Source organism: Capra hircus, chromosome 3 (genome assembly GCF_001704415.2).
Source record: "Capra hircus breed San Clemente chromosome 3, ASM170441v1, whole genome shotgun sequence".
NCBI classification, from domain to species: Eukaryota; Metazoa; Chordata; class Mammalia; order Artiodactyla; family Bovidae; genus Capra; species Capra hircus.
Window position 1 is genome coordinate 18,916,870 of NC_030810.1, and position 9,025 is coordinate 18,925,894.

The 9,025-nt window shown below is 41.9% G+C and overlaps 1 pseudogene; it reads right to left on the bottom strand.

Annotated features, from left to right (window-relative positions):
* LOC102179908 lies at positions 5,837 to 8,736 on the bottom strand (annotated as a pseudogene).

A 9,025-nucleotide genomic window follows, 5' to 3' on the forward strand; every position in this document is an offset into this window, starting at 1 on the left:
GATGGCAGAGTAGAAGGACCTTGAGCTCACCTCCTCCCACAAGAACACCAAAATCAAAACTAACTTCAGAACAACCACTGATAAAAAAAACTTGAACCTACCAAAGAAAGACCTCCCACATCCAGAGACATGAAGAAGAAGCTCAACAAGATGGCAGGAAGGATGCACTCATCATATAATCAAATCCCATACACCTTGGGTGGGCAAATCACAAACTGGAGAATAATTATATCAGAGAAGTTCTCTCACCGAAGTGAGAGCTGTGAACCCCTTATCAGGCTCCCCAGACTGGGGGTCTGGTATGGGGAGGAGGACCTTCCAGAGCATTTAACCTTGAAGGCCAGTGGGGCTTGATTGCAGGAGCACCGCAGCACTGGGGGAAGCAGAGACTCCACTCTTGCAGGGTGCATGCAAGTTCTCATGCACACCAGGAGCCAGGGGAAAGGCTGTGACTTCACTGGAGCCTGAGCCAGACCTACATGCTGGTCTTGGGGAGTCTTGTGGGGAGGGAGAAGATGTCTGTTATTCTCTCTGGAGTCATAAAAGCTGGTGACAGAAATATCAGGGAGTCTTCATCTACTTGAACTCTTGCTGGAGGCAGCTATCTTGCTTGGGTTGCTGTTATTCAATCTCTCAGCTATGTCTGACTCTTTGTGGCCCCACAGACTGAAGCACACCAGGCTTCCCTGTCCTTCACCAGCTCTCAGAGTTTGCTCAGATTCATGTCCATTGAGTCAGTGATGGCATCCAACCATTTCAGCCTCTGTCGTCCCCTTCTCTTCCTGCCTTCAACCTTTCCCAGCATCAGGGTCTTTTCCAATGAGTCAGTTCTTCACATCTGGTAGCCAAAGTATTGGACCCTCAGCTTCAGCATCAGTCCTACCAATGAATATTCAGGACTGATTTCCTTTAGGATTGACTGGTTTGATTTCCTTGCAGTCCAAGGGACTCTCAAGAGTCTTATTCAGCACCACAGTTCAAAAGCATCAATTCTTCGGCACTCAGCCTTCTTTATGATCCAACTTTCACATCAGAACATGACTCCTGGAAAAACCATAGCCTTGACTATGTGGAGCTTTGTTGGCAAAGTGATGTCTCTGGTTTTTAATACACTGTCAGGTTTGTCGTGCCTTTTTTTCCAAGGAGCAAACGTTTTTTAATGTCATGGCTACAGTCACCACCTGCAGTGATTTTGGAGCACAAGAAAATAAAGTCTCTCACTGTTTCCATTTATTCCCCATGTATTTGCCGTGAAGTGTTGGGACCAGAGGCCATGATCTTCGTTTATTGAATGCTGAGTTTTAATCCAGCTTTTTCACTCTCTTCTTTCATGTTCATCAATAAGCTCTTTAGTTCCTCTTAGCTTTCTGCCATTAGTGTGGTGTTATCGGCATATCTGAGGTTATTGATATTTCTCCTGGAAATCTTGATTCCAGCTTGTAATTCATCCAGCCCGGCATTTTGCATGAGGTACTCTGCATATAAATTAAATAAGCAGGATGATAATATACAGGCTTGACATACTTCTTTCTCAATTTTGAATCAGTTCATTGTTCCATGTCTGGTTCTAACTGTTGCTTCTTGACCTGCATACAGGTTTCTCAGGAGGCAGATCAGGTGGTTTGCTACTCCCACCTCTTTAAGAATTTTCCACAGTTTGCTATGATTTACACAGTCAAAAGCTTTAGCATAGTCAATGAAGCAGAAGTAGATTTTTTTTTCTGGAATTCCCTTGTTTTTTCTATGATCCAGTGGATGTTGGCAATTTAATGTCTGATTCCTCTGCCTTTTCTACAACCAGTTTGTATATCTGGATGTTGTTAGTTCATATACTGTTGAAGCATAGCTTGAAGGATTTTGAGCATTACATTGCTAGCATGTGAATAAGCACAATTGTGTGGTAGCTTGAACATTCTTTGGCATTGCCCTCCTTTAGAATTGGAATGAATTAGCACCAAGACCTGGCCCCACCAATCAGGCCCCAGTGCCTTTGGCCAAACAACCAAGAGGGTGGGAACACAACCCCACCCATCAGCAGACAGGCTGCCTAAAAACTTCCTGAGCCCACAGCCAGCTCTACACATATCCTTTGACGTGACCCTGCCTACTAGAGGCCCAAGACCCAGCTCCATTCACCAGTGGGCAGGCACCAGCCCCTCCCACCAAGAAGCCTGCACAAGTCTCTGGACCAGCCTTACCAACCAGGAGGGAGACACCAGAAGCAAGAAAACTATGATCCCACAGGCTTCAGAACTGAGTCTACAAATGCAGTTCAGAACCTACCCTGGGACCAGCTGATCCCTGGCCCTTGTATGATGAGAGGCGACAAATATGACGTTCCCCACACAGGGCACTTCTCCAAGGTCAAGAAACAAAAATAACCTTCCACATACATAAAATACAAATAGAAATTTAGACAAAATGAGTTGGCAGAGGACTGTGTTCCAGATGAAGGAACAAAATAAAACAGAAGAACAACAAAGTGATGTGGAGCTGGGCAATCTACCCAAGAAAGAGTTCAGGGACAGTGATGGTAAAAAGAATCAAAGAACTCAGGAAAAGAATAGATGCACATGGAGAGAAGTTACAAGAAGTTTTTAACAAAGAGTTAGAAAATAGTAAGAACAACCAGAGTTGAAAAATACGATAACTGAAATGAAAAATACACTAGAAAGAATCGAGAGCAGAATAAATGAGGCAGAATGGATAAGTGATCTGGAAGACAGAATGGTGAAAATTACTGCCGCAGAACAGAATAAAGAAAAAAGAATAAAAAGAAATGAAGACAGTCTAGGAGATCTCAGGGCAACAGTAAACATACCAACATTCAAATTATAGGGGTCCCAGGAGAAGAGAGAAATGGCCTGAGACAACATTTGAAGAGATGATAGCTGAAAACTTCCCTAAGATGGGAAAGGAAACAGTCACCCAAGTCCAGGAAGTGCAGAGAGTCCCATTAATGTTTAACCCAAGGAGGAACATGGTGAAACATATAGCAATAAAATTGACCAGAATTAAAAATAAAGAGAAAATATTAAAAACAACAAGGGAAAAAATAATAAATAACATATAAGGGATTCCCCCATAAAGTTATCAGCTGATTTTCCAGCAGAAACTCAGCAGGCCAAAGGAAGTGGCACAACATATTTAAAGTGATGAAGGCAAAAACTTACAACCAAGAATACTCTACCCAATAAGACTCTCATTCAGATTTTGGTGGGTCTCAGGACTGTTTGAATAATTTAAAATTCTTTCCTACAAGCAGAGGACAGGGACAGTATGAAGAATATCTTGATAGTACTGGGCAAAGACTTTGATAGTCAGTTCAGTTCAGTTCAGCCACTCAGTCGTGTCCGACTCTTTGCGACCCCATGAATCGTAGCACATCAGGCCTCCCTGTCCATCACCAGCTCCCGGAATTCACTCAGACTCACGTCCATCGAGTTGGTGATGCTGTCCAGCCATCTCATCCTCTGTTGTCCCCTTCTTCTTCTGCCCCCAATCCCTCCCAGCATCAGTCTTTTCCAATGAGTCAACTCTTCGCATGAGGTGGCCAAAGTACTGGAGTTTCACCTTTAGCATCATTCCTTCCAAAGAAATCCCAGAGTTGATCTCCTTCAGAATGGACTGGTTGGATCTCCTTTCAGTCCAAGGGACTCTCAAGAGTCTTCTCCAACACCACAGTTCAAAAGCATCAATTCTTCGGCGCTCAGCCTTCACAGTCCAACTCTCACATCCATACATGACCACAGGAAAAACCATAGCCTTGACTAGATGGACCTTAGTCAGCAAAGTAATGTCTCTGCTTTTGAATATGCTATCTAGGTTGCTCATAACTTTTCTTCCAAGGAGTAAGTGTTTTTTTTTTAAATTTCATGGCTGCAGTCACCATCTGCAGTGATTTTGGAGCCCCAAAACATAAAGTCTGACACTGTTTCCACAGTTTCCCCATTTATTTCCCATGAAGTGATGGGACCAGATGCCATGATCTTCGTTTTCTGAATGTTGAGCTTTAAGCCAACTTTTTAGCTCTCCTATTTCACTTTCATCAAGAGGCTTTTTAGCTCCTCTTCACTTTCTGCCATAAGGGTGGTGTCATCTGCATATCTGAGGTTATTGATATTTCTCCCGGCAATCTTGATTCCAGCTTGTGTTTCTTCCAGCCCAGCGTTTCTCATGATGTACTCTGCATATAAGTTAAATAAGCAGGGTGACAGTATACAGCCTTGACGTACTCCTTTTCCTATTTGGAACCAGTCTGTTGTTCCATGTCCAGTTCTAACTGTTGCTTCCTGACTTTGATGGGGAAAGAAGCAATAAACCCCTTTTGATCAATCTGTGCCTCTGAGTGAGGTTTCAATTTCCAATCTGTTATGTAATATGAAATCAAAGCATGTGGTCTTGTTTATAGGGCAGGGTGTGGTACTCCCAGATTCTGAAATGAGATCTGCTGTATGAAGCTGTTACACTCACTTTTCAATCACCTCTTTCATTTTTACACACAACATTTTTTTTTGCCGTATCATAATGCAGTATTTATTCTGTCCATCAGTAACTACTATTTGATAACATTATGATATTATTAGAACTTAATATAAAAGAAGTTCAACCTACTTTATTTTTTACATTTCAACACTGGATATTAACCAAAAAGACAGTATAAATCAGTATGGTTGAAACCTTTATGTCAAAAGTTTATAATAAATTTTTGGTATTAGTCCACATACAATTAAGTTTTTGGTGTAAAGTTATTTGGCTTCAATAAAGAACATTTGGTTTACTTCACTAATAGGAATATCTCTTAGTGCTGGGATGGCCTCTTCTTGGTCCTTCTCGTCCTGTTGATTTTTGGCATAGTCATCTGTGATATTATGAATGGAGTCGAGTGGAGAGGTACTCATCATGTTTATTCCAAATAAGAGGACATAACCGATGCCTACGGTAATGAGGAGATACACAGGCGGAGCAACAACCCGATACTTTTAAGGCCAATAAGTTAAGCCTAAGGAGTTTGGCCAAGATTCAGGAATAAAAGCCCACACAAGAAGCCAAATTGGGAACTTAAGAAAAGAACAAAGCCATAAATTTCTCTTTCTGGCAATGACAACGGTGAATTTTCCACCATTTTCCCCGTGGCTTTAGATATTCTTGGGTCCTCCAAGCACCGACTCCTACACACAGTTTTGAGTGAGAGCAATGGTCCCTGCCTTGTTTCTGTCTTTATGGGAGTATACTTAATGTTAAGCCATTTAATATGATGTTTGCTCTTCAGTTCAGTTCAGTTCAGTCGCTCAGTCGTGTCTGACTCCTTGCGGCCCTGTGAACTGGGGGTTCAAAAGCACGATACTTTTGAACTGTGGTGTTGGAGAAGACTATCGAGAGTCCCTTGGACTTCAGGAGATCCACCAGTCCATCCTAAAGGAGATCAGTCCTGGGTGTTCATTGGAAGGACTGATGTTGAAGCTGAAACTTCAATGCTTTGGCCACCTGATATGAAGAGCTGACTCATTTGAAAAGATCCTGCTGCTGGGAAAGACTGAGGGCAGGAGGAGAAGGGGACGATGGTTGGATGAGGATGAGATGGTTGGATGGTATCACCGACACCATGGACATGGGTTTGGGTGGACTCCGGAAGTTGGTGATGGACAGGGAGGCCTGGAGTGCTGCAGTTCATGGGGTTGCAAAGAGTCGGACACGACTAACCGACTGAACTGAGCTGAACTTAGTTTCTCAGAAAAACAAAAGAAATGACTCTTCATCATAGTTAGGAGATAGCCTTTGTCTCTTGTTTTACTTAGTGTTTTTTCCAGAAGCTCTTCTTGAATTCTCTTAGCCGTTATATAATTGTACAGTTTTCAACATGATTTTCATCCATGTGATTAATTAGGTTGAGGTTTCCTAATTTTGAACTATCTGTAAGGGGCCAAGGTAATTTTTATTTTTAGGTTTATTCTTAGGTGGTTAATAGTTTTTGCTGCTATTGTGAATAGAGTCTTATTTTCTATTACATTTTCTAATTGCTTATGGCTGGTATATAGGAAAGCTATTGATTTTTTTTTTAACGTTGATCTTGTATGTGGTCACCTTGCTGAATTTTCTTATTAATTCTAATAGTTTGTCAATTGATTTTCTTGGGTTTTCTATGTAAACGATAGTGTCATTTGCAAATAATCACAATTTGCCTCTTCTCTTTTAATGCTTATACCTCTTATTGCTTTCCTTCTCTTTTTGAATTAGAGAAAGTAAATGATACCATTTGAATAGTAGTGGTGATAAAGGTCATTCTTGTCTGTTTCTGACTTCAATTGGAATGTGTTCTATTACTTCACCATTAAGTATGGCATTTGCTCTAAGTTTTTATCATTGTTTTATTAAAAACAAACAATGCATCAAATTAAAGCTATTCTTTTCCTACATGCTAGGAAATGTTTTCTTTTATATCATTAGTGGATGTTGAATTTAAGACAGTCATTTAAATTTTTTTACTTATTAATATAATAAGTTCAATTGATATATAATCTAATGCTGAGCCATCTTAGCAATGCTGGGATAAATCCTCTTTGGGCTTGATGAATTACTCTTTCAATACACTGCTGGATTTAACTTGTTAAGATTTAATTTAAGACTTTTGCTTCATTGCTCATATGTGGGATCATGTACATATATTTTTTCTCTTGCCCTTGCCTGGCTTTGGCTTCAGGATATGCCAGTCAGTAAAATGTGTTGGGTGGCTTTCCATCTTTTTTATTTTTTTTCTTCTCCTTTCTATCTTCCTTTCTTTCTTTAATGAAAACTTGTTTTTTATACTTAAAGGCTGCTGAGAAACGATTTCTAGTCCTATTAAAGAAAATCTAACAACATAATTGAAAACTATGGTAACTATATGTACTCATTAACTACTATTGAAGTTTTCTAAAACAACTTGAAAACATCATGTGCATGTTTAATTTCACTATAATGGTTTCAAGAACAGGCATACATGTTACATGCATTAAGGCTAGATTATAAATGACTGTCATCACCATCATCATTATCAATATCACCTTCACATTTTCTTTTAACTTGTTTGATGACTCATTGCAAGTCTTTTATGATGGTGTCAGTTCAGTTCAGTTCAGTTCAGTCGCTCAGTCGTGTCCGACTCTTTGCGACCCCATGAGTCGCAGCACGCCAGGCCTCCCTGTCCATCACCAACTCCCGGAGTTCACTCAGACTCGCGTCCATCGAGTCAGTGATGCCATCCAGCCATCTCATCCTCGGTCATCTGTTAGTGGTAATAATAGTGGTTTTGGACTCCAGTACTCTTGCCTGGAAAATCCCATGGATGGAGGAGCCTGGAAGGCTGCAGTCCATGGGGTCTCAAAGAGTCGGACATGACTGAACTACTTCACTTTCACTTTTCACTTTCCTGCATTGGAGATGGAAATGGCAATCCACTCCAGTGTTCTTGCCTGGAGAATCCCAGGGACAGGGGAGCCTGGTGGGCTGCCATCTATGGGATCGCACAGAGTCGGACACGACTGAAGCAACTTAGCAGCAGCAACAATGATGGATTAATCCGAATATGGTGAACAGCTGCTGTTGCAAGAACTGATGCTTTTACAGCTGGGGACTGTGAAGCAGGAATCTGTACTGCAAACCTTGGCTCTGTGAGGGACATTGGAGTCCCTATCCTAGTTGAGGGCTTCCCTGGTGGGCTCAGCTGGTAAATAATTAACCTTAGTTGAAACAAACATGGTTTGTGGGATTGGGTGACTGGAGTGGGAGCACTTGGAGAAGGCAATGGCACCCCACTCCAGTACTCTTGCCTGGAAGGCTGCAGTCCATGGGGTCTCGAAGAGTCGGACATGACTGAGCGACTTCACTTTCACTTTTCACTTTCCTGCATTGGAGAAGGAAATGGCAACCCACTCCAGTGTTCTTGCCTGGAGAATCCCAGGGACGGGGGGGATTCGGTCGGACACGACTGAAGCGACTTAGCAGCAGCAGCAGCAGCAGTGGGAGTACTCGGTGTGCCAAAACCTGAGCCAACATTTGCCTGTGGAACTGTTACTCTACCTGCAGAGTATATGTCTTTGTTTGGTAAGGATTAAAGTCTATAGGTTGGAACAGTCAAGCAATATCTATCGAGTGGCAATCTGCTGCTGTTGCTAAGTCGTGTCAGTCATGTCCGACTCTGTGCGACCCCATAGACGGCAGCCCACCAGGCTCCCCCATCCCTGGGATTCTCCAGGCAAGAACACTGGAGTAGGTTGCCATTTCCTTCTCCAGTGCGTGAAAGTGAAGTCACTCAGTCATGTCCAACTCTTTGCAACCCCGTGGACTGTAGCCTACCAGGCTCCTCTGTCCATGGGATTTTCCAGGCAAAAATACTGGAGTGGGTTGCCATTGTCTTCTCCAAGTGGCAATCTAGGGCCTGAATATGGCTTGATTGATTCCAAAAGAGTTTGATTTCTTTCTTCAAAGTCTAATAAAAAAATCTCTTGGGAAAGGAGAGGTAAAAGATTGGTTAGCACAGCACTGGATTGCCAATTGCAAATCATAAGCATCAACGGTAACTCTCTCAGAAATTTTTGCATCATCTAAAATTGTGGTCGCAAATTGAAAGGCAGACTCCAACATCTGATTTACAACTCTGATCTCATATTCTGTAATCTCCATGTCCTTCAGGATTTGTGCCATCATCTCTGCATCTTTCAGCATGCTCTTGGGAGAAGGCATCTTGCCAAACTCCATATAATATCCAGCGATCAGACTTCTCGAGTTAAATCACTCACATGAATGTATTTCAGTGGTTTTGATGCAAGTCCTTTGCCTAGTGCCTGGTTTAGCTTGCCTAACCTGCCCTCCATCTCTGCCCTATTGTGCACCCTGACCAGTGAGCAGGATGTTCAGCCTTTTCTTCTTTTCTTAAATAGATTTTATAATGTGAAAATTATGTATCCTTCAAATGTGTTTCTCTCTTTTTTAGGCTCTGATATCAGACTACTTTCCTGAGTTGAGGAAATTTCACCTCATACGCTCT